This window comes from Lissotriton helveticus, chromosome 5_1 (assembly GCF_964261635.1).
Source record: "Lissotriton helveticus chromosome 5_1, aLisHel1.1, whole genome shotgun sequence".
Classification (NCBI taxonomy): domain Eukaryota; kingdom Metazoa; phylum Chordata; class Amphibia; order Caudata; family Salamandridae; genus Lissotriton; species Lissotriton helveticus.
The window spans coordinates 618,916,647-618,939,000 of record NC_136065.1 but is presented as its reverse complement, the minus strand read 5'-3'; positions in this window follow the sequence as shown (position 1 = coordinate 618,939,000).

Here is a 22,354-nt window from a genome sequence, read left to right as displayed (position 1 = left end):
TGGACATTTCCGCGGCTTTCAATACTGTGCCCCACATCAGATTATTGCGAAGGCTCCTGGAGGGTGTATCGGAGGCATGGTACTTAGATGGTTCAACTTCTTTTCAAACAAGTGTCTGCAAACTATTTGGTCCCCTCCCTTCTCGGCCACTATCTCACCCATGAATGTCGGGGTTCCACAGGGCTCAATCCTGAGCCCAATGCTATTTAACCTGTATACGGCCCATCTTGCTCTCCTCGCTGAGAAATACGGCGCTAAAATAGTGTTGTATGCGGATGACACGCAATTGTTGTACACTTGTGAGAAGGGTGCCGAGTTCAAAGGCAATGTGATTAACACCTGTCTTTCAGAGGTGTTCTCCTGGCTCAGGCAAAATCAACTGAAGTGCAACTCTGAAAAGTTGGAGATTATTTTCTTCGGCTCCCATCCCTGTACAGCATGGCACCAATGGTGGCCACAGAACATGTCCCCTCACTACTTCAGTCAGAATTGTTAAAAATCTTGGGGTCAAATTGGACGCTGCCCTTTCTCTTCAGGCTCAGATTCAATCGTGGCTGGGACCTGTTTTGGGTTATTGAGAATGCTAAAGAACTTTCTCCTCCTGCTCCCAGTCTCTCACAGAAAGACGGTAGTCCAGGCCTTGGTGGTATCGAGACTGGACTATGTAAATGTCCTGTACTTGGGCCTTCCTGATTATTTACTAGGCCGTCTACAGGTGATCCAGAATGTGGCGGCCAAAGCCATTCTCTTGGCAGGGCCTAGGACATGAACGACCCCTCTTATGTGTTCTTTACACTAGCTTCCGGTTCGGAAGAGGATTTATTTTAAGGCGTTAGTTTTGGTCTTTAAAGCTTTCCATAAGATAGGGGCCCCATATCTTGGGGAAAGGTTCCAGCACTATACACCACAATGAACCTTGAGGTCTTCTGTCCAGGTTCGACCACTACCCCAAAGTTCCTGCATTCCCAGGTAGGGGGCAGATCTTTTCAAGTGGTGGCATCTTGCTTTTGGAATAGCCTGCCCCTTTCTCTCAGACAGGTGCAGGATCTCCTCACCTTCAGGAGGAAACTAAATACATGACTTTTTCAACAGTAGATTTGGTCGGGTTCTGCTTTGATGCACTCTGTCTTGGGTTACGCGGTCTTTCACAGCGCCGGGACAATCCATGGAGCAGCCGCGAGCTCTAGAAATGCCAACTAACATAACATAACAAAAGGGACAGGGAAGGTAAGTGAAAATGGGAGGGGGAAGAAAGGAAAGGGAAGGGAAGGGAAGGGAAGGGAAGGGAAGGGAAGGGAAGAGAAGGGAAGGGAAGGAAGGGAAGGGAAGGAAGGGAAGGGAAAAGAGAAAAAAGAAAATGGAAAGGGAAAGGGAAAGGGAAAGGGAAGGTTTGGGAGGGTGAGAAAGAAGGAAAAGGAGGTAGAAAGTGAAAAAGAAAAGAGAAAAGGGAAAGGGCAAGGATGGGAAACAAGAAAAGGAGAGACAAAGTAAGGGAAGGGAAGAAAGAAAGAAAGAAAGAAAGAAGAGATAAGGGAAGGGAATGAAAGGTGAAAGAAGGGAAGGGAAAATTGAAAGGGAAGGGAACAAGGTATGTTAAGGAAAACGGGATGAGCAAAAGAAAAGGAAAGCAAAAATGAAAAGGGGAAAGAAAGCGAAAGAGGAAAGGAAAGGGAAGGAAGGAAGGAAGGGAAAAACGAAAGGGAAGTGATGAGAAAAAAGGAGAAGGGAAATGGAAAAAGTAAAAAAAGGAAGGGAAAGGGGAAGGGAAGGGGAGGGAAAAGGCGAGATGAGGGGAAAAGGGGAGGGGAGAGGATGGGACAGGTTGGACAGGATCAGAAGGACAAGGAAGGGAAAACGGAAAGCAGAGAAATGGGAAAATGGAAATGGGAGGGCAGGGAAGGGAAAAGTAAAGGAAGTGAAACAGGAAAGGAAAGGAAAAAGAAAGGATAAAGGGGAAGGAAAGGAAGGGGAGAAAAGGAAAGGGAGAAACAAAAGCAAAAGCGGAAGGCGGGAAAGGAAAAATGGGAGGTTAAATGGAAGGGGAAGAAATGAAGTCAGGAAAGGGAAAGAGAAAAGGAATGGTAAGGTTATGGAAGTGAAAGGGAAAGGTAAGGTTATGAAAGTGGGGAAGGGAAGGGAAGGGAAAATAAGGGAGAAGGAAAGGGGAATGAAAGTAAGTTAAAAGGAAAGGGGAAGAAAGAGTAAGGAAGGGAAGGGGAAAAGAGGAGGGGGAGAGGATGGGAGGGGTTAGACAGGATCGGAAGGGCAAGGAAGGGACGGAAAAAAGGAAAGCAGAGGGAAGGGAAAAGGAAAGGGAAGGAAAAAGGGAAATGGGAGGCAAAGGAATGGGAGGGAAGGGGAAAGTAAAGGGAAAATGGGGAAGTGGGGGGAAAGTAAGTGAAAGGGAAATGGGAGAGGAGGAAGGGAAGAGAAACCCGCTGGGAAAGGGAAAAGGAAATAGAAAGGATACATGAAATGGGAGGGAAAAGAAGGGGAAGGGAATGAGAATGGGAGGGATGTGATGGGATGGGAAAAGGAAAAGGAACAGAAGGGAAGGGAAGGGAAGGGAATGGAAGTAAAAGGAAAATGTAAAGGGGTAAAGAAAGAGCAAAAGGAATGGGAAGGGAAAAAAGAACAGGAAGTGGAGAGTAAAATGGAAAGGAGAAAGGGAAGGGTAGTAACAAAGGGACGTGATGAGGAAAAAGGCAAGGGATGGAGAGGGGAGGAAAGTGGAGGGGTGGGAGAAATCGGAGGGATGGAAGGGAAGAGAAAAGGAATGGAGGAGGAAAGGGAAATGGGTGGGAAAGCAACGCAAAGGGGGAAGAGAAAAGGGGAAGGGGAGAGGAGAGGAGAGGAGGATAGGGAAGGAGGTGATGGGGTGGGGTGATTTGCAGGGATGAAAAGGAATGGAAAAGCAATGGGAAGGGGAAAAAGGAAAGGAAAACATAATGGAAAAGGAAAACAGAAAGTAAAGGAAAACAGAAAGGGGGAGGGAAAAAGAAAGGGAAAAGAGAAGGGAAGGGAAGTGATGAGAGAGAAGGGGTGGGGAGGGGAAGGGAATGGAAAGGAGGGGAAGGAAAATGGAAGAGAAATAGGAAACAAGGGAAGGGAGAAAGGAAAGGGAAGGGAAGGAAAAGAAACTGAAAAGGGAAGTGAAGGAAACAAGAACGAATAGGTAAGGGAAAGGGCCAGGGAAGGTAAAGGAAGGGAAAATGGAAGGGGGAAGAAAGAGCAAGGAAGGAATGGTAGATCCAGCTGGCCACCAACCTGCGGACATTTATCACTAAATACTCATTTGGGCCCATAAAACACACTCACTCATTATTGGTCAATGAACACCGTTGGGGATACAATTTAGGGCTAATTTCATACATCCGTTTGCTTCTCAGTCTTTGAGCCTATTTAATACGAAGCTCTTTCTTTACAAATGGATTTATTTTAGTTGATTATGTTTGATAATTATGACATGAATCATTTACCTGAATGTTCTTATTAAATAACCACAGAAAATCAGATCCTCTGGCCAAGAGTTAATGGGCCCCTTAGAAAGTTCAGGTGACAGGTTCTTCGGGACAGGAATAGGACAGGATAGATGACCTCTTCTGGATTCGACGCCTGAGTCTCACCCCTCTCTGATACTAACTTCCTCCTCGATTCTTCCATGAACCTCTTCTAAAATCTATTACCTCCTTGATTCTTCCGCGTTTTTCTTCTAATTCTTATACCTCCTCAATTCTTCCGCAATCTTCTTCTAATTCTAATTTGTTTGAAAAATTCTAAGTCTGCTTCTTCAGCTATTCGATCAGCATTCAGACATCATCTCCATCTCTCAGCGTTCTGGCAGCGACTGCTCTAACTAATCTAACTAACTACCCAATTATACCTTCTAATGGCAAGTACCACCCCCAAATGTTTCAACCTTATGAAACTCTTAATTCTGATTGGACAAGCTGAGGTGATGATCATCACACCATGCTAAGTTTTAATACTTTTCTTAAGAGCATTGTATTATGCTCCCACCCATTAATTTGTTTCTCCCAAGCTTTATTTCCCCCATGTTAATAAATGTATCAACACAATGTATATATTTTTCACAGTTGTCCATTGAATCTTCAGGATGTTCAGCTGGTTCCCAGGACATATAGAGAGAATGTCCTTGGCCAGGTCCTAAGATTTGAAGTCACTGTTTCTGAGTTGTCCCTTCCGCGCATGAGGCCAGACCAGGGCTTAATTTGTGCCGGTCCGGCACTTAATTGACAGGGCCGGGTCTACAGAGTGACTCTGATTCTACACGCATCTGCTGTGCTGCGCGCACGAAGCGCACTGTGCACGTCATATTTTTACATTTAACTTACTGTACACTTCCTAGTACTAATACTTAACTCCTGAAGTCTCGTGCAGCTGCATCGCATCGTGTTTTTCAAATCACAGTGAGTCAGCCCGCCGGCACCGGCGGTTAACAGTGCTGCCGTGTGGACACTTCACCTGCTCAGCCCACCCCCAGATTGAAGAGATTTATGATCTCATTATTATTCATATGGTTAATAGCAGCACCGCACTGCTCGCCGGGGAAAGACTTAGCCACTTGCCAAGATGCCTGTGGTAGGCGAAGGCCGCGGGCCAGAGGACACTGGTTTTGGCTGGCCTGGAGCTGGATAAGGATTTTGGTAGGTTATTGATGGGGTATGGACGGGCTGTGCGGAAATGTGCGCACTGTGCAGTTTTTTTCACATTGCAGCCAGGCCCCGAGCATAACCACCGCAGCACGTAGCAGGCAGCTCACCACCACCACGAGAGGAGAGTATATCATCATCATCACGTCACGTAGGCCTGCCCTGCCGTGCCCGGCCCGGTCCCGACCCAGTGTGGTATTGAGGTGGCTCAGGCGGCCAGGTGGGCATCGATCAGCCACAGTTCTGTGTCTGACTGGTAAATGTATTAAGCAGCACACACCAGGCAGGCCTAATCAGTAAAGAAAAAAAAGGCTGTGCGACTGCGTGCACATGAAGCCAGGTGTGATTGTGGCCCTTCCTCGCCTCCCGCTGTCACGAGTCAGTGAGTCCCTGCCAGCCGGCCCACCTCAGGTAACGGTAAGTTTAGTTAAGTACTAACTTACTTTAGTAGTGGTACTGTACTGTACTAGTAGCTGCTAGCGATGCCAATATCTATGCCATCATTCATTCATTGCCATAAAAACCAACGCTACTTTTCATTTTGGAGTGTGGGTGGTGGGGGTTGCGTGATGGCCGTGACGACCCGACCGTCGGTCACTGAGCAGGAAAAGCGAATGCAATTGGATATGCAAACCTTTTCATGGCCTTTTGTAGAGTCATTTGGACCGATTTATCGTCATAGTAGATGCTGCTCCAAGGAGTGGCTATAGTTACTAGCAGCCTGCTAAATCAGGGATTTTAAACCAATTTGGGCTTTGTTTTAGGTATTACAGCATATATGATACACCCCGGATAGTAGTATCCCAGTGTTAAAGTTCAATTTGTTAAAAATTACTAGTGGGTGAGTCTTATAAAAAATGAAAATCTAGGGTTACCGGCCAGAGAGGGTTCACTTTGGCGCAGGCAGGAATCACCAATGGGGTAGCAGGCCCAGGGAAGGTCTCCAGCTGACTACATTTTCTGTTGGCCCAGTGTACCAGCGGCAAGAAGCAGAAACTTTCAGGTTGACAGAGGTGGTGTCTTTTCTGAGCACTGGGCGGGGGTCAGATGTTGTTTTTCTGTTTAACTCTGCGTGGATCTGGCATATTACAGTGAGCCAGCCGGAACCAGTTAAACAATCAAATGGTGCACTTCAGCCTGCAGTGATCCTGTATGGGATACTGTGCAGATCAAATGGGTTATTGAACACAAGCTGATAGCATTAAAGACAAAAGGAAGGTGCACTACATAATAAAATCAAAAAGATGTAACTTCTTTGAAGGTTCTTCTTTTTATTGAGTTTCTTTGGAAAACAACAGCGGCACACAGCCAACGCGTTTTGTTCCCCCATGCCACGGGAACTTCTTCAGGGCTAATAGGATGAAAGGGGCGTTCAATAATTGGATCAAGGTGCAGTGTATATCCGTACGTAGATGCCAAATGAGCGTCATGCAAGAAGAGCTATAGTAGCCCAAGTAGGTAGAGGAAAATCTTTGACAGTACAAATGGGGAAACTCGGTGATTCCAAGAATTTCTAGTAAATTCTACATAGGGTAGCTCTTCAGAGATCCAAAATGTTGGTAGATGACAAGAAATATGTATATTCTTATAACACCACTATTATGTGGTCTCCTTCACAATCACCCAACGATGGACAACAATAACACAAGAGTAAGGTCCCAAATGGTTGAAAAACAATCTCCGTATAATGACTAATCAGTATTTCCGTGATAAGAAGCTGACGGGCATGGTGGAGCGTATCTCCATCGACGATGCATGAGTAATTGACTATGAGGGGGCACATGGATCCACTATTAAGATATGACTGGGCAAGGTGGGACACACCTCTGAGGCATTGATGGTTCAGTTTGATCCTTGGGGCACTGACCTGTGTAATTTCACTGGGGCAGATGGAATTACCTTGGTAGCCCTTATTCACTAACTACTAGGGCCCAAGTTGGGTCAAGGTGCACAACAGTGGTACAATTTCTGCAACATCATCACCAGCTGACTCAATGTTTTTTTTTGGGGGGGACAGCCATTACAAAGTGTGGTTGACTCTAAAGATTAACATAGATTAATCAAAATTATAAGATACTTTCCTGGTCGTTTCTTGAAATGAATACGTGAGGAGTTAGAATATTATGTCATCTGTCATTGGACATGACTTCCTAGAATAATTATCATGAATGTATCTGTGTCTTCCTTCCCTTTCTTTATCGCACACGCATCACTTGTTGCGGACTTTGCAGAGTGTGACAATGAAGGATGCTACCCTCTCCTTGACCAGCCTACCGATATCCCCTAAAGCTTAGGAGAAGATGTAGGTGTAATAGTGATTTTGTATTTTATGCCGTGTTGTTAATTATAATACTGGCTTCTCAACTAACCATGGATTAGATTCAGTTTGATACATAGTAGGTGTATTTACACCCCTTGTTTGTGCATGTGGAGCTAGTTACTCCTATCATTTTTATGGGTACCCACAACATGTAGTATTCATAGTCGATAGCCACAGTCATTGTCATGAATTACACTTGTTGGGTGACATATTAGGGGGCTTAATGAACCATGGGATGTCAAGTGTACGATTCCCTTGACCCTGACAGCGTGGAGGAGGGATTATGATATTTTATTTCCTTTTGTTACACAAGTGTGTACATACTGTGGTGTTTTCTGTTTTTCCCTAAAAAGACAGCTACGAAATCCTGGAGGCTATAGCACAGGTAGGATTCACTTGGGACACTTAGTAGGTGTTTCAGTACATTAATATCTAGCTTCCTTTTGACTCTTAGGATAACATTGTAGGGATCATCTAGCCCTGATGAATGCCCCAGAGCTTTTAGGCTAAGTTATGAGGGCAGAACATGTTGACAAATATAGAGTGGGAATGAGTCATTGTACTCTGTGACACCCGTCATTAGATTGGATTTTAACATTCCTAGGGTCCTCACAAATAAAAGTCATAATTTAGGAACCCAAAGGTATTATTAACTCATCTGGATCCTGTTACTGTCCAGAAGTTTTATGTAAGAACTCCCTCCTACCGCCAAGTCTTTGCAGAGGTCGAGTCCGCCTCAGTAGTACCATCTTACCGGAGTGGGGAGAGGATGCTGATGATGAAGCATGACACTAGTGTGTGTGATCGTGTATCAAGAGGGAGAGAGAGGACCAGCTAGCTAGTCCGTATCCCCAATTTATATAGACTTTAATCAAAAGGAGACTAGCTAAAGTTTGAGGGAGGTTAAACAAGATTTAGTATTAAAATCTAAGTGACTCAGTCTTGTTTTGTCAAGGGATAGTGACACCTAGTAGGTGTGCTCATGAAGCCCTCACCCACCAACCTAGTTGGTGGCATGCTTCATCATCGGGCCCACCCAGTGACACCTAGCGTGTCCCGGGTGTGCTACGACGCCTGATTACAGCGGAGCAGGTATGTCGCTGTGTGTGCGGTGAGGGGTGCTTTGAATGTGAATTTAAAATGGCTTGGCGGAGGTCCCAGTACCCGAAGGTGAATAAACTTTAATACCTGGGCCACTGTCAGCGGTTAAAAATAAGGCTGTGGGACGTTAGAGGCGGGTTACGACCTCCCACGTCCTTGATGGGTCAACATGTTTCAGCCAGTGCCTTATGAATATGCTGGCTTTCTTCAGGACAGATAAAAGGTGTGTGCAGTTAAAACTAGTGGATGTGTGATACAGACTATGTGTCTACACACCCTAAAGTGTATCTATGTGTGAGAGGGGGATTCCCTTCTCAAGAACACGCTAGTTTTAAGGAGTTTTGCTTCAAGGTTTTTGAAGTGGCAAGGGGTTGGTCAGGATTACTGGCCAGAGCCTGCCTTGGACCTGTAGTGCCTCCTTCGCAGAACACTAGTGTGTGTGAGGCATCAACTTCCTTTAAAGATGGCCTTCCAATTCTGAACGGCCCCAAGCGAATCTTAATAGGAGGTGCTGGACCCGACTTGGGGTCTTTGCCCTTTCGTCTGACACTGGCACCGTACTATATTGTGGTTTGTGACTTTCTTGGAGGACTGTAGAGGAGCCTTTCCCCTCCCTATCTCTCTTCTGTGGTAACGGGCATAAAAGCATAATAGCTTGTGCAGGTAGCCTTAATGACATCACTAATTCACCTTCTAACAGAGGTGCAACTTTAGTATCTCTCACATTTCTGAAGGAGAAGACACCCCTTGTGTGGAGGACATCTGCCATTCCCACACTTTCTCTCCCACAATCTCCCAGATATCAACCCTCTTCATAATTGACAGCTCTGCATGCACTGTGTGGGCAGGGGGTTGGGATAGGTAAATCATGTCCTCTGGGAGGATCCATTTCTCAGCATCCTTCAGTGGGTCGTTCTCTGCATTAAGGTCAACTATGCCCTGGCTAGGAAGCAGCCCCCTGAGGGATTAAGGGCTAATTCTGCCAGGGGAAAGCCTGCGACTATAGCCTCGGTTCGGGGTGTCCCAGTCCTGGACATCTGTCAGGCAGCAAAGTGGGCTTCTTTACACACATTTGCCAAGCACTACTGACTGGACATTCAGGTCCACAGGGTTGGATATTTGCCCGTTCGGTCCTGCAAGACTTCCTAGTGTAAGGTACTGATCCACAACCAGTGCTTAATTTGTGCCGGAGCTTTCCGGTGCTTAGCACCGGCACTTATTTCCTAGGGCCGGGTCTACCTATTACAGTGCATGCGACAACAACATGTGATTAGTAGTGCGATTTAACGATCTTCTACCCCCACAAGGAGTACCAGAAACAGCTGGTGAGATGACGTGACATCCTTGCCTCAGCTCAGCATAAGTAAATCATGGTAGGGCGAGTGCCCTACGGCCGCTACCAATCAATGCTGCATTCCTGCTTTATGATGTACTGTTAGCCCGGGACTCCCTTGACCTTGAATTGGAAGTGTTTCCTCCTGAGTCGGACTGACCAATGTAGATTAAGGTCCCGACTTTTCGCCCGCCCCACCATACTGCGCAGCTGCAGTCATTCAACAAGGAAGCTAGCAGCGTGGCGCGCAGAACCAGGCCTATAATTTAAAAAAATAAAAGGCAGAAAGTAATTAATAACTTTTTCATGTTTGTTTCGTAACGTGCTACTGTCTGGTACTTTAATGGTTGAGGTACACCGTATGTCACATGTTAGGGAAAGTGCAACCACCGTGCACTGGGCCGATCATACTCGGGGCTTGTTTGCAAATTCCACTGCAGATGACTAACTGCTGCTGAACAATCCTGATTGCCGGGGCAGCATATGCAGTGCAATGCTCCGAGGCTGCTGGAAGGTCATAACCTTGCCCTGCTTTTGCTTAATTTATTTTAACCCCTGTCTGTGAGCATGGCATGACATCGGAAGGAGTGGGGAGAACAGAGTGGCAAGCAAGGGCGCTGGCAGGGAGAGAACGCTAGCAGGCCAGTGGGCAATACTCAGGGGGCCTCATTTATGAGGCCATGCATCACTTTTACGCCGCCGGTGCGTCACTTTTTGTATGCACCAGCAGCGTAAAAAAATGTGCCTTGTTGCACCATATTTACAAAGTGACGCATCTAAGTAGATGCGTCACTTTGTAAACCCCTGCGCTACATTATACCTACGCCAGGTATAATGTATGCAGGGGGGGGGCGTTCTGACGCAAGAGTCATAGAAGTGACGCAGAGAAATCTATAAGATTTCATTGCATCACTTCTAGGACACAAATGCGTCAATTTCTTACGCCTGCCTCACAGCAGGCGTAAGACTGACGCAGGCCCTTTCACATGGGGCTTGCCCCATGAGAAAGGCCACATTGCTGGAGTTGCATCACTTTTGTGATACACTCCAGCAATGCGTCACTTTTGCGCTTACAGATAAGTCAGAAATTCTGACGTATCTGTAACTCCTTGCGCCATGATGCGTCATACTGTAAATATGACGCATCATTGGTGTCACAAGGAGGGCCCAGTGAAAATCGCTGTTTTCACGCAGCAGTGCGTCACTTTTCATAAATGAGGCCCCGAGGGAGCAGGGGCTGCTCTGCAGTGAGGAGCCCTGAAGTCAGGCTCAGGCTGCGTGAAAAAGGGGGCTCCACTTGGAAACAAGGCGGCTCGAGGAAATGGGGGGAGGGACTGGTTAAGAGAACGGGAAACAGGGGTGTGGGCAGTTCTGAGGCAAAGCCCGGGAAGTCAATGGTTAATATTTGGAAATGCTAATAGGTAAGAAGGGGCCCTAGCAATCGGGAATGCAGGCAGAAATTAATGTCTGGCACGGCACTGGTAGTAGAGGGCTGAAGGGCAGTGGGCAGTACTGGTAAAGAGAAAAGGAAACGGACATGGGCACTTCCAAGAGAAAGGGCTGCAATATACTGGGTGGTACTGGCGCTAGATTACAGGGGCTAGGGTGTAGTGGGGAATAAATGCAGACACGAGGACTGCCTGCCAGCCAGTGTTTGGCGAGGGCACAAGGGTAGTATAAAATACTGGTGGCAGATCAAATGGGTGGCAAGGCGAGAGAGGTGCGAGCATTTTGTGCCACCAGGTGGATAATAAGTGGACAGATGAAGGCCCGGTGTTCAGTGTATGTGAAATGCAGGGTTTCTGGGAGCGATGCCTTCTTTGTGGACAGCGAGGGCCTGATGGTTGCAGAGAACACCTTCTGTTCTGATTAACCACTTTCTGCCCACCCGCTGTGCTGTATCTCATTCTCAAACTATTTAACATCAGGTGCCTCCATTCAATTGGCAGTCAGTATGAAAGCCACAGACTGCCCTCTTTTTCATTGGCAGCCCATGGCAATCCCTTCACTGTGCCCCCTTCCATGGCAGTCTGTATGAAAGCCACAGACTGCCCTCTTTTTTATTGGCAGCCCATGGCAATCCCTTCACTGTGCCCCCGTCCATGGCAGTCTGTATGAAAGCCACAGACTTCCCTCTTTTTCATTGGCAGCCCTAAGCATTCCCTTCACTGTGCCCCCTTCCATTGGCAGGCTGTGCCAAACCCCCACAGTGCCTCATTTTTTCCAACATTGATCTCTGTGCATTCCGAATACAGAAGCCCCTCTCCTAATGTCTTTTCTTATGGAACAGCCAGGCCTGGAAGGAAGTGCTCTTCTCTTGGCAGAAGGGTTCGCAGTGGAGAGATTCATTTGCCAGGTAGTGATGTCGCCAGGTAGTGATGTCCTTCTGCTCTCCTTGCAGTGCACCCTTCGCCCAGTGACACTGACACCTACCGTATGGCTGCCAAGGTTTCAAATTTCTCTGAGTGCCATTTTCATAATTTCAGTTATTGCAGTGTAATTATGAATGACATTTTAACGACTATGATGAACACTTTCTGGAGAGCAAAATCAAGCAATGAAGATGGGATAAACACATAAATATCAGACATTGCACCCATCTGTGCATTGAGATTGTCTGACTCATACATTTTGAGCTGGAGCATCACCCTTTATTAAAGCATCCGCTACATTATGACCCCAAACAGGGCATTGCACGTCCATGATTGTTCAACACCTTTGAGCGATGTTTGCAATTTTTAGGGCAAGGTTATGCTTAAAATGTACTCTATTTTGCTCCGGAGGAAAAATATTTCTCTAATGTGACTTGCAACAAAACGTTAGTCCAAAATATCTATAATACTTTTGGCCTCCGATTCTTAGGGCCAGATGTAGGTAGGCTATTACCTGTCGGTAACGGCTGAAATCGGCCGTTACCGACCGGTAATAGGCTTTCCAGATGTAGGAGGCTAAAAAAGAAGGATTCTGTAATTTACTGAATCGGTAATTTGAGGAATCGGTAAATTACCGAATTCTTAAATACCGATTCGGTAAATTACCGAATCCTGATGTGTAGGGAGCACTCAAATGAGTGATTTTCCCATTTTGGGATTCGTTATTTACCACCAACTACAAGTTGGTGGTAAATAATGAAAACCTTTGAAAAAGCATTTTTTTTGCTTTTCCAACAGTGCCATGTTGCAGACATACATGCCATTAGGGCATGTATGTCTGCAACATGTGCAACCATACACAATTGAGGGGTGCAACAGGGTGTCAAAGTGACACCCTGCCACCCTTCAATGTTTCCCCCAATTACCGAATCGGTATTTACCGATTCGGTAATTGACATTCATTCCTATGGGCCTCCAGGCCGATTCGGTAGTTACCGAAATGTTGTACAGTGCTTTGCTCTCTCTTGAGCCTGCACTCTAGATCCCTTCTGGTGTTCTGTATTCTGGAGCGCTCTCCCTGCCTTCTTGGCAGTTGGAGCTCTGGTTGGACTTGGAGCTGACCTACTATCTCTGTGCTGCAATAAAGCTCAACTAAAGCTTACCTGTGCTTGTGGACTTGCCTCTATTTTACATCATTTGGCGACTTGAGTTGGTGTGAGCTCCGACCACTGTCTCCTGTGTCCGCTGCAGCCTAAACTCGCTTTACAGAGAAGTAGTGCCTCAACTCCATCAAGAATCTACGCGTGTGATTCAACTTTGATGAAGAAGTGTGTCCTCCGTCCCTACAGCGATAGCGACTTCGTGGTGAACCACTTGCGGTATCTCAATTATACCCAGTTCCTGCTTTCAGCGCAGCGGTGACGTCATCTTCATCAACGTCCCTTCGGCTGCAACGCGTATCCTGGCAACGCGATCTCCTCAAGCAGCGACGTCACCCGAACCACCTCTGTTGGTGAGTTGCTAGGCAACGCTTTGACTCTGAGCGCGTTCGTGGAGGGCGCAGAAGCTATTGACTTGCAACGTCGACGTATGACGCGTGACGCTCACGCACGACGTCTCGACGTTGTCGGCCATTTTGGACAGCTTTACAGTTACCTTGGTAACGCGCCGATTTAACGCGCCGAGGTGCACAAGACCTTCGCGTTCTACGCGAAGCCTTCAGTAAGTGCCTCCCAGCTCCGCTTTACTTCAGTAAGTGCCTCCCAGCTCCTCTTTACAGCATTTAGCGCTACATAAGTTGATGTGTACTGCCTAAAACGATCATTTTAAAGCGCTACAAACGAGTGTGACAAAGCAGTATCCAGACCTTCAGCGTCATTGACAGTAAGCATTTGCTTCATACTTTTGTTTGCTCCACTGTTAGGTGTACTTTATTCTCAGTATCTGCTGACATTTGCCATTAGTCATGTCACAATCAATCAATGTTGCCCTTCCTCCTCAATTCTTGTCTGAACCAGGCAATCCTCCCATAGCTTGGGAAGACTGGATAGTTATGTTCCATAACTATATAGAGGCTCTAGATGGTGAGGATTATTCGCCTAAACGGAAAAAAGCACTGTTGATGACCACGTTGGGCAAAGAGGGGCAGCGTTTGTTCAGATACCTACCACAAGTACTGCCTGCAGCTTCACAAGCCGATTTTGACGAATTTAAAGAAGCTGTCACAAGACTTGAGAATCGTTTTGGCAAAGAGGAGAATCTCATTCTTCAGAGATATAAATTTTATAAGAATAAGCAATTGGCTGAGGAAAGCATTGACGAATTCGTAGCAAGACTACGTGAATTATCTATTAAATGTAACTTTGGGCAAATGGCAGACGAGCTAATAAGAGACCAATTGGTGGTACAAGCCAACAATAGGAAAGTGCAAGAACGACTTTGGGCGGCTAAGAACCCAACACTGAAAGACGCAATAGAGCTGGCCAAAGTTGTAGAGGAAAGTGAAAAATGCATGAGAGAACTGCAAAAAAGTGGCTTAGAGTCCAAAGTGTCTGAAGTCTCTCATAAAAGTATTGTAAGTGATAATAGCGATGAAGAATCTGCTGCCATCGCAATCGTCAGAAAAAAAGGTTACATTCTTCAAAGAAAGAATGTGCAAGCAACATCTCTCAACAGGAATAACCATAAAATGTGTTCAAGATGTGGTACTTCTTCTCATCCTTTAGATGGGAAGTTTTGTTATGCAAATAACAAAGAGTGTCTAAAGTGTGGCAAAACGGGACACTTTGCCAAAATGTGTAAGAATAGGAATTATTCTAAAGTTACAGTTGTTGATGAATGCGATGTTTTAAGACGGGATGTGAACAAAATTTTAGTTTTGACTGACACTGTCTGTGCGTGTGATAACCAGAGGGGTAATCCTTTTAAGGATGACTTTATAATAGATGGCAAAACTGTTACACTCATGGTTGACACAGGGTCGAAATGGACCATAATTCCCTTTTCCCTGTTGGAAAATGTTTGGGGGAAAAGGACTTTGAAAGTGTGCGACATCTTCCCGTCTGGTTACCAGGGGGAGAGAATAGACATGCTGGGTTTCTTTGAAGCCGAAATTGTTTTCAAAGGCAGGTCAGCACATGGAAAAATTTACATATCAGCTGACGGTCCAGCAATCTTGGGCCGTCATCACCAATACGATCTCCATATAGTGGTTGATCCCAGGTCAGATAATCCAGTTTCCATAGTTGAGACTTCATCTGTAGAAGACATTTTGGCTAGATTTAAAAATGTGTTTAGAGACCAGTTAGGTGAACTAATTGGATACTCTCATCGAATAATTCTCAAAGAGGGAAGTTTGCCTGTACAGCACAAGGTTAGAAGAGTGCCCTTTGCTTTGAGAGATGAGGTCAAGGCTACGCTAGAGGAAATGCTCCAAGGGGGGATTATTGAGCCCATTGAAGCATCTCCGTGGATTTCGCCTGTTGTGATCTCGCAGAAACCGGACAACAAAATCAGGTTCTGTGTGGATCTCCGCTCTCTCAATAAGTGCGTGGTAGCGGATGTGTTTCCTCTCCCCAACATTTCCGAACTGGTGTCAACCCTTAGAGGTGCAAGGTTCTTTAGTAAACTGGACCTTAAGCACGCCTACCACCAAATTTGTCTGGACGATAGCTCAAAGCATTTAACTGCTTTTATCACTAGTGAGGGCACCTTCCAATTTACCAGACTACCTTTTGGGCTAGTCTCAGCTGCCAGCGTGTTCCAGAGACTTGTCTCTGAAGTCTTTAAGGGTCTTGACAAAGTGTTATTTTTTCAAGACGACATTTTGATTTATGGTAGTTCTTTACAGGAACACAATAAAATTTTACAGGATGTCTTACATAGAGTAGATGAGGCTGGGTTGACTTTAAGGAAAGAAAAGTGTGCTTTTCTCTTGAAGGAAATAGAATACCTTGGTTTTTGTTTGTCAGAGGATGGCATTAAACCCAAAAAGAATTTGATTGAGGCCATTGAACTTGCACCCTCCCCGGTTGATAAAGATCAACTTCGGTCCTTTATGGGCTTAATCGAGTTCTACTCGAAATTCGTAAGAGATTTTGCCTCTAAAACAGCTTCTCTTAGATCCTTGCTCAAAAAGGGTGTCAAGTTTAACTGGACCTCTGATCACGAATCATGCTTCAATTTGATTAAGAAGGAACTCAAATCTGCCAATGTTCTCACCCCTTTTGACACTACTCGGTCCTCCATCTTGATGGTAGATGCAAGTGCCATTGGGTTGGGCGCTGTTCTCCTACAGAAACATGGTGGTGTCGAAAAGACAATCGCATTCGCTTCTAGACCTTTGTCCTCTTCTGAGTCTAACTACTCAGTAATTGAGCGCGAAGCTCTTGCTGCGGTCTGGGGTACAAGTTACTTTCGAACCTACTTATGGGGTTATAAATTTGTTCTACGTACTGACCACAAACCCCTCGTCAACATCCTTGCTCCTGGTGGAGCTGGTAAAGGTTCTCCCAGGTTGGCGAGACTGGCTTCTCGGCTACAGGACTTCCAGTGTGAGGTTGAATTCATTCATGGGTGGAAAAACATCCAAGCGGATTGTCTGTCAAGGCTCCCTATGCCTTCCACTGACTGTTGTTCTGGGACCAAGTCCGATGATCTCGCAGTTGCTGTAATAGAGGATGTCTTGTCTGTATGTGGGGGCACATTTACTCGTGATGACTGGTCCAAAGGCATGGAGGAGGATCTGACCTTGAAGGCCGTCATCAGTCTCATTGCTAATGGTCCCAGGAGGGAAAGTGCAGTAAATCCCTCGGTCAGGCCCTTTTTAAAAATTTTGGATGAACTTTCCTTAGAGGGTAAAGATATTCTCATGAGGGGTGATCGTTTTGTTCCCCCTGTTCTGTTGAGAAAGAGAATTCTAGAATTGGCTCATGAGGGACACCTGGGTCAAAGCCTCACGCAACGTCGTGTCAAATTGAATTTCTGGTGGCCCTCTATTAATAATGACGCTGTGGAGTGTGTATCGAAATGCAATTTTTGTAAGGAGGGTGAGAAGCGTCTCAAAGTTTTAGGCTCCCACTCCCCTCACAAGATTTCTTTTGCTAATACTCCCTGGCACAGTGTTTGCATTGACTTCATAGGCCCCATGTATGAGCTTCCTAGCGATCACCGGTTTGCAATTGTCCTTATCGACTGTTTTTCAAAATGGTTATGTGTGCAGTTTGTAAAAGAAATCACTACAGATGCTACTATTAAGTTTTTGAAGGGAACTTTCAACAACGAGGGTTATCCTTCCGTTCTCATTTCTGACAACGGGACGCAACTCACGTCCTCTAAGATGGCATCTTTTGTTAATGATTGTGGCATCAGGCATCAGAAGACGAGTCTTTACAACCCACAGGGGAATGGCATTTGCGAAAGGGTGAATCGCCTGGTTAAGGGCGTGATTCAAATGTTTGTGGAATCTGGCTCCTTTTCTAATGAGCGTGTCCAGGAGTTGGTTTGGGCTTACCGCTCCACACCCCACAAGTCAGGTGAAAAGTCTCCCTTTGAGTTAATGCGGGGTCGGTCACCAGCAAGCAAATTAACCCCTTCTTGGCTGAACTCTGGCTGTGAAGTCCCTTTGGTCCATGACAGTACCTCCTCTCCCATTTCCGTGGGGGACTTAGTCAAGGTTAAGCCGGGCAGACTTGCTAAAGGCCTTAGTAAATTTAGGGGTCCCTACAAGGTTAGGAAGGTTTTTCCTAATTTCGTTGTCCTATCCAATGGTGAGAGCTGGAATTACCGGAGAGTTGCCCTCTACCAGAGACGTAAAGCCTCTTCTTCTGATGACCTGCCTCCTGCCAATGTAGATGGTTGTAATGGCTACTTATTGTCCTCTGGTTCTCCTGCTGCTCCCATTTCACTGTCAGCTAGTCGGAGGGAGGTGGGTGGTGGTGATGCCTCCACTTCCTCGGGTACCTACCCTAATAGGCCTGTTCTTGATTTCAGTTCTACTACTCCTGATTCTCCTTCCGTACCTTGTACTCCTGCTCCTCCTCCCTCTTCCTTATCTGATGTCTGTTTGAGGAGTCCTCGCTCCCGACGCCCACCTATGTATTTGAATGACTATGTACATTAGCAGTTCCTTTCCTGTTGCTCTTTGTCTTTTATTTTACTGCAAGGAGAGGAGATATGTTGTACAGTGCTTTGCTCTCTCTTGAGCCTGCACTCTAGATCCCTTCTGGTGTTCTGTATTCTGGAGCGCTCTCCCTGCCTTCTTGGCAGTTGGAGCTCTGGTTGGACTTGGAGCTGACCTACTATCTCTGTGCTGCAATAAAGCTCAACTAAAGCTTACCTGTGCTTGTGGACTTGCCTCTATTTTACATCACGAAACTTACCGATTCGGTAATTTTTTAAGAAACATTACCTACATCCCATTTGCCTGTTCTTAACTGCATGCATGCGCGCTAGCGGTTTTCCCGCTGCGCGCTGCGTTTTTTAAAAAAACGCGTTACATGACGAGCTCAGCTCGTCATGAGCGTACGAGCGTCGTCACTCATGACGAGCTGAGCTCGTCATGAATGCGGAAGGGGTTAAATACCGAATCAGCATGATTCGGTATTTAAGAATCGGTAATCTGGGATTACCTACATCTGGCCTCTAATCCCTAAATTCATTACATTGAAGTTTCTTTTTCAAATGTGTATATTTGGAACCTCCTATCAAAACCTTACTATGAGTAAGGCTCACTTGCTGAACAGTGCCAGTTGAGGAAGTGGGTGGAGTCAATAGAGTAAGTGGATGGAGCCAGTGGGGGTAGTGGGTGGAGCTGGGAAAAGTAGGTGTGGCCTCCGACAAACATTTGAGCACCTGCACTTCATATTTTACAAATTAAGCCTGGAAGGAACAAAGGAAATGGGAGGTAAAGGAATGGAAAAAGGAAATGGGAGGGAAGGGGAAAGTAAAGGAAGTGAAACTGGAAAGGTAGGGGAAAAGGAGGGATAAGGGGAAGGCAAAGAAGGGAAAATAAAAGGGTAGGAAATGAAGTGGGGAAAGGGAAGGGAAAAATATATGGTTATAGCAGTAAAAGGGAAAGATAAGGCTATGGAAGAGGAAAAGGAAATACACGTTATGGAAGAGGATAGAGAAATGGAATGCCAGGGGTGCTAAATGGGTGAATTCGAGGGGTCGAGATTTGGAAATATCGACGTGGAAGAAGAGTTTGTAGTGTGTTAGGGTAAAGTGGTATTTTTAAAGTCCGTTTCAAGACAGTTTCAGTTTGGTATTCAGCTTCTTTTTCAATTAGGTTTCCAGTTCAGTTTTATATTTGTTTATTCACTCACCTTTGTCCCTTGCCGTGTGTCTGGCCTTTTCTTTATTTGGGCCAGGAGAGCCTTGGATGCTTCTGGCATCTCTGTGCATCTAGCTCCAACCACCAGCTGTGGTCCTCTGTGGCCGCGGTCCAGGGATCTAATGCTGCAAATCCCAGGTAACCAGCCTTTTATGCCGAGTCTTGCATGACGTTCTACGTCACTGATCTGGGCGGTACCATGTGATTCCAGGTTAACAGGGGGAGCAAGTCGAGCCGTGGGCTAATTCTAATTTCTTAACGCAATCCAACATTTGAACCATTAGAACTGATCCAGCCATGAACCAAAATATAATGGCCCGTGCTGCCTGACCTCCTGCCGCAGCTGTGTCTTCTCTTCGTTCCTTCCGTAGTGGCGGTCTCCCCTCTGCGAGTTCCATTGTCTCCATGTACCTTGAACCTAGTGACATCACACTGCAGAGAATGTGATGCCAGAGGTGATTCCTTTACAGGAATGGTGAATCTGGGCTGCTGTGAAGGGAAAGATTCTTTCAAACGAAAATGATAATTAACTTTTTACGAAATGTTTTTACTTTTTATTTTTTATGAATGATACATTCAACATAGCGTTCATCATTAGAAGCAGCTTACACACTCATATTTAAATTAGTTTCCCACCGGTCCACAATTATAGACCCTCTAAATTTACCATCCGTAATCTTCCTCACTCCATCTTTTAAGAATTGGCATAATTATTGGGGTCTATATTTAGTACATATAAGTGCGAACATTTCAACACTGGGTATTTAGGCCAGTGTAACAGAGGGTGGGTCTTTAATCCTCAAGTCGTCCCTTCTGGATATTTGGGTGCTCTACGGCTGGACGTGTTGCTGCTGAGGAAGTCTTCCTCGTGATGAGGGCCTTATCCTTCGTTGGTGCCCCACCTGTGCCCCTCGGACTCTCTCACCTGTGATGCGCTATTTGCCCATGTGGAAGTTATCAGTTGTGATATTTGGTCCTCTCTCCTCTGGGCCGGTTGTTCGTCTGTTAGCTCAGTCCCACAATCAGTATTCCAGTTGAGTGTGACCACAAAAGGCCTTTTGTTGGCGCCATATTGATTGGCTGTGCATTATGATCAGCTTTCTTGTTCTGTCTTTTATGGTATATAGGGTGTCAGACACAGTCTTTCACGTTGGCAATGTGTCCAGTGTATCTCTATCTGCTTTAATTAATCTCTTTTATTGGAGGATCCAAATCCAAATGATAGCAGTATGGGCCATATAATGTTTGCACAAGTATAATGTTCTCATCAGTGTCTAATTCTCTATGCTCTACCTTTCCGTAACCCCACTGCTTAGAAGTCACAATTTAAACAACTAATGATCAATAAAGAGTGAAAAGGAGCATATTATTATATCATGTAAGATTCAATTATAAATACAATAAATCTCATAAATCTAACACATCCAGATATTTTTATTAAGGAGTCTTGTTCACCTGTTTCCAAGTCCACTTTATGGAAGTTTTAATTACAGCCCTGCCAATGTGTTTCAGCCAACAGGACTTCAATGTCTACATGGCCCCATTCGCATCCATCGTCAGATCACAGAGACTCAACATCATATCGTACGCAGATGACACTCAACTCATCCTCTCCCTATCCAAGGAACCCAACATCTTCAAACATAACTTTCAAGAAAGAATGAAAGCTGTCGCCAGGTGGAAGAAGAACAGCTGCCTACAACTGAACACAGACAAAACCTAAGTACTCATAATATAGGCCCCATATCCCTACGCCTGGAACGACACCTGTTGGCCCCCGCCCTCGGGTACCCACCCCCACCCACAGACCACGCACACAACCTCGGAATCATCCTGGACTCCAAACTCAAAATGGACCGCAAAATCAATGCCGTCAACTCTTCCTGTTGTCTCACCCCGTCTCCTACGAAAGACTTTCAAATGGATTCCCCTCGAACACAGAAAAACAGTCACCCACGCCCTCATCAATAGCAAATTGGACTACCTCAATAAACTCTATGCTGGGATCAACAAGAACCTCACATGCAAACTCCAGAACATCCAGAATGCCTCCGCCAGACTAGTCCTTAACCTACCACGCCACATCACCCAACACCTGCGGGCACTACACTGGCTCCTCGTCCAGAAGAGAATCACTTTCAAGCTTCTCACCCACGCCCACAAAGCCCTCCACAACACCGGCACCACCTACATGAACCATTGCCTCTCGTTCCATACACCCCAAAGATCCCTCCACTCAGCCTAGCTTTCCCTCATGACAGTGCAGCGCATCAAGAAGACCAGAACAGGAGGCCGCTCCTTCTCATTCCTCGCAGTCACGGCATGGAACACCCTTCCCTCTCCACCTCCGCCAGACAGCAACTCTCTACAAGTTCCTGAAGGACCGCAAGACCTGGCTCTTTGACGAATCACAATGAGCGTCCGGCAGCTGCACAAACCCTGGTGGGCCCTGGAGATCCTCAGACGTGGCCTTCGACGAAACACAGTGAGTGTCCAGGAGCTGCGCCCCCCAACACCTTGAACCCCTTCACGATGAGTTGCTGCGCTCAAGAAACCCCTAATTGATTGATCAGGGTTGGATATGTTCCTCCACGGGGTAGGCGATATGTCCTTCTGTAAGGGAAATATAAGGGTAAATGGTGTCCCCAAGATATTATCATTCCAAAGGATTACAAGGTACAGTTCCTTCTGGCATATCTACCTTATCCGTTTCAAAGTCTCAAATTCCGAGCAGTCGATATGTGTTATGCACCTTGCTCCTTTCATTGTATTATTATAATGTGAGCAGATGCCACAAATTGGAGTTGAGCTGCCAGATAGTAACTCTCCATATCTAGACTTGTGGCCTACCCTCTTCCCTGGTAGGTGTTATGGGGAGCATAGCATAACTCAGCTTCCTGCCACACCAAAAATTTGATAGTGCTTTGTGCATCTCCTTTAAGGTTGATCTACGGTACAGGCACATGTAACTCCGAACATTATATAAGCTGTTGTGGAGCGCCACCATTTTGACAATATCCAAGCTCCCCATTGCCTAATCTGTGCTGCCTCCCAGCTGACATTTACCCCCTCAGAGCAGGTGGTGAATATCAGCAGAGTTGTTGCTCGAATGGGGGAAACCAGAAGAAAAGGACCTGGGTCCACACGATTACTCCATTGTCTGGACTCAGAAAGTCAAAGTAGAAGGATTTATGCATGGGGATAATGGTTATGATCAGAAGT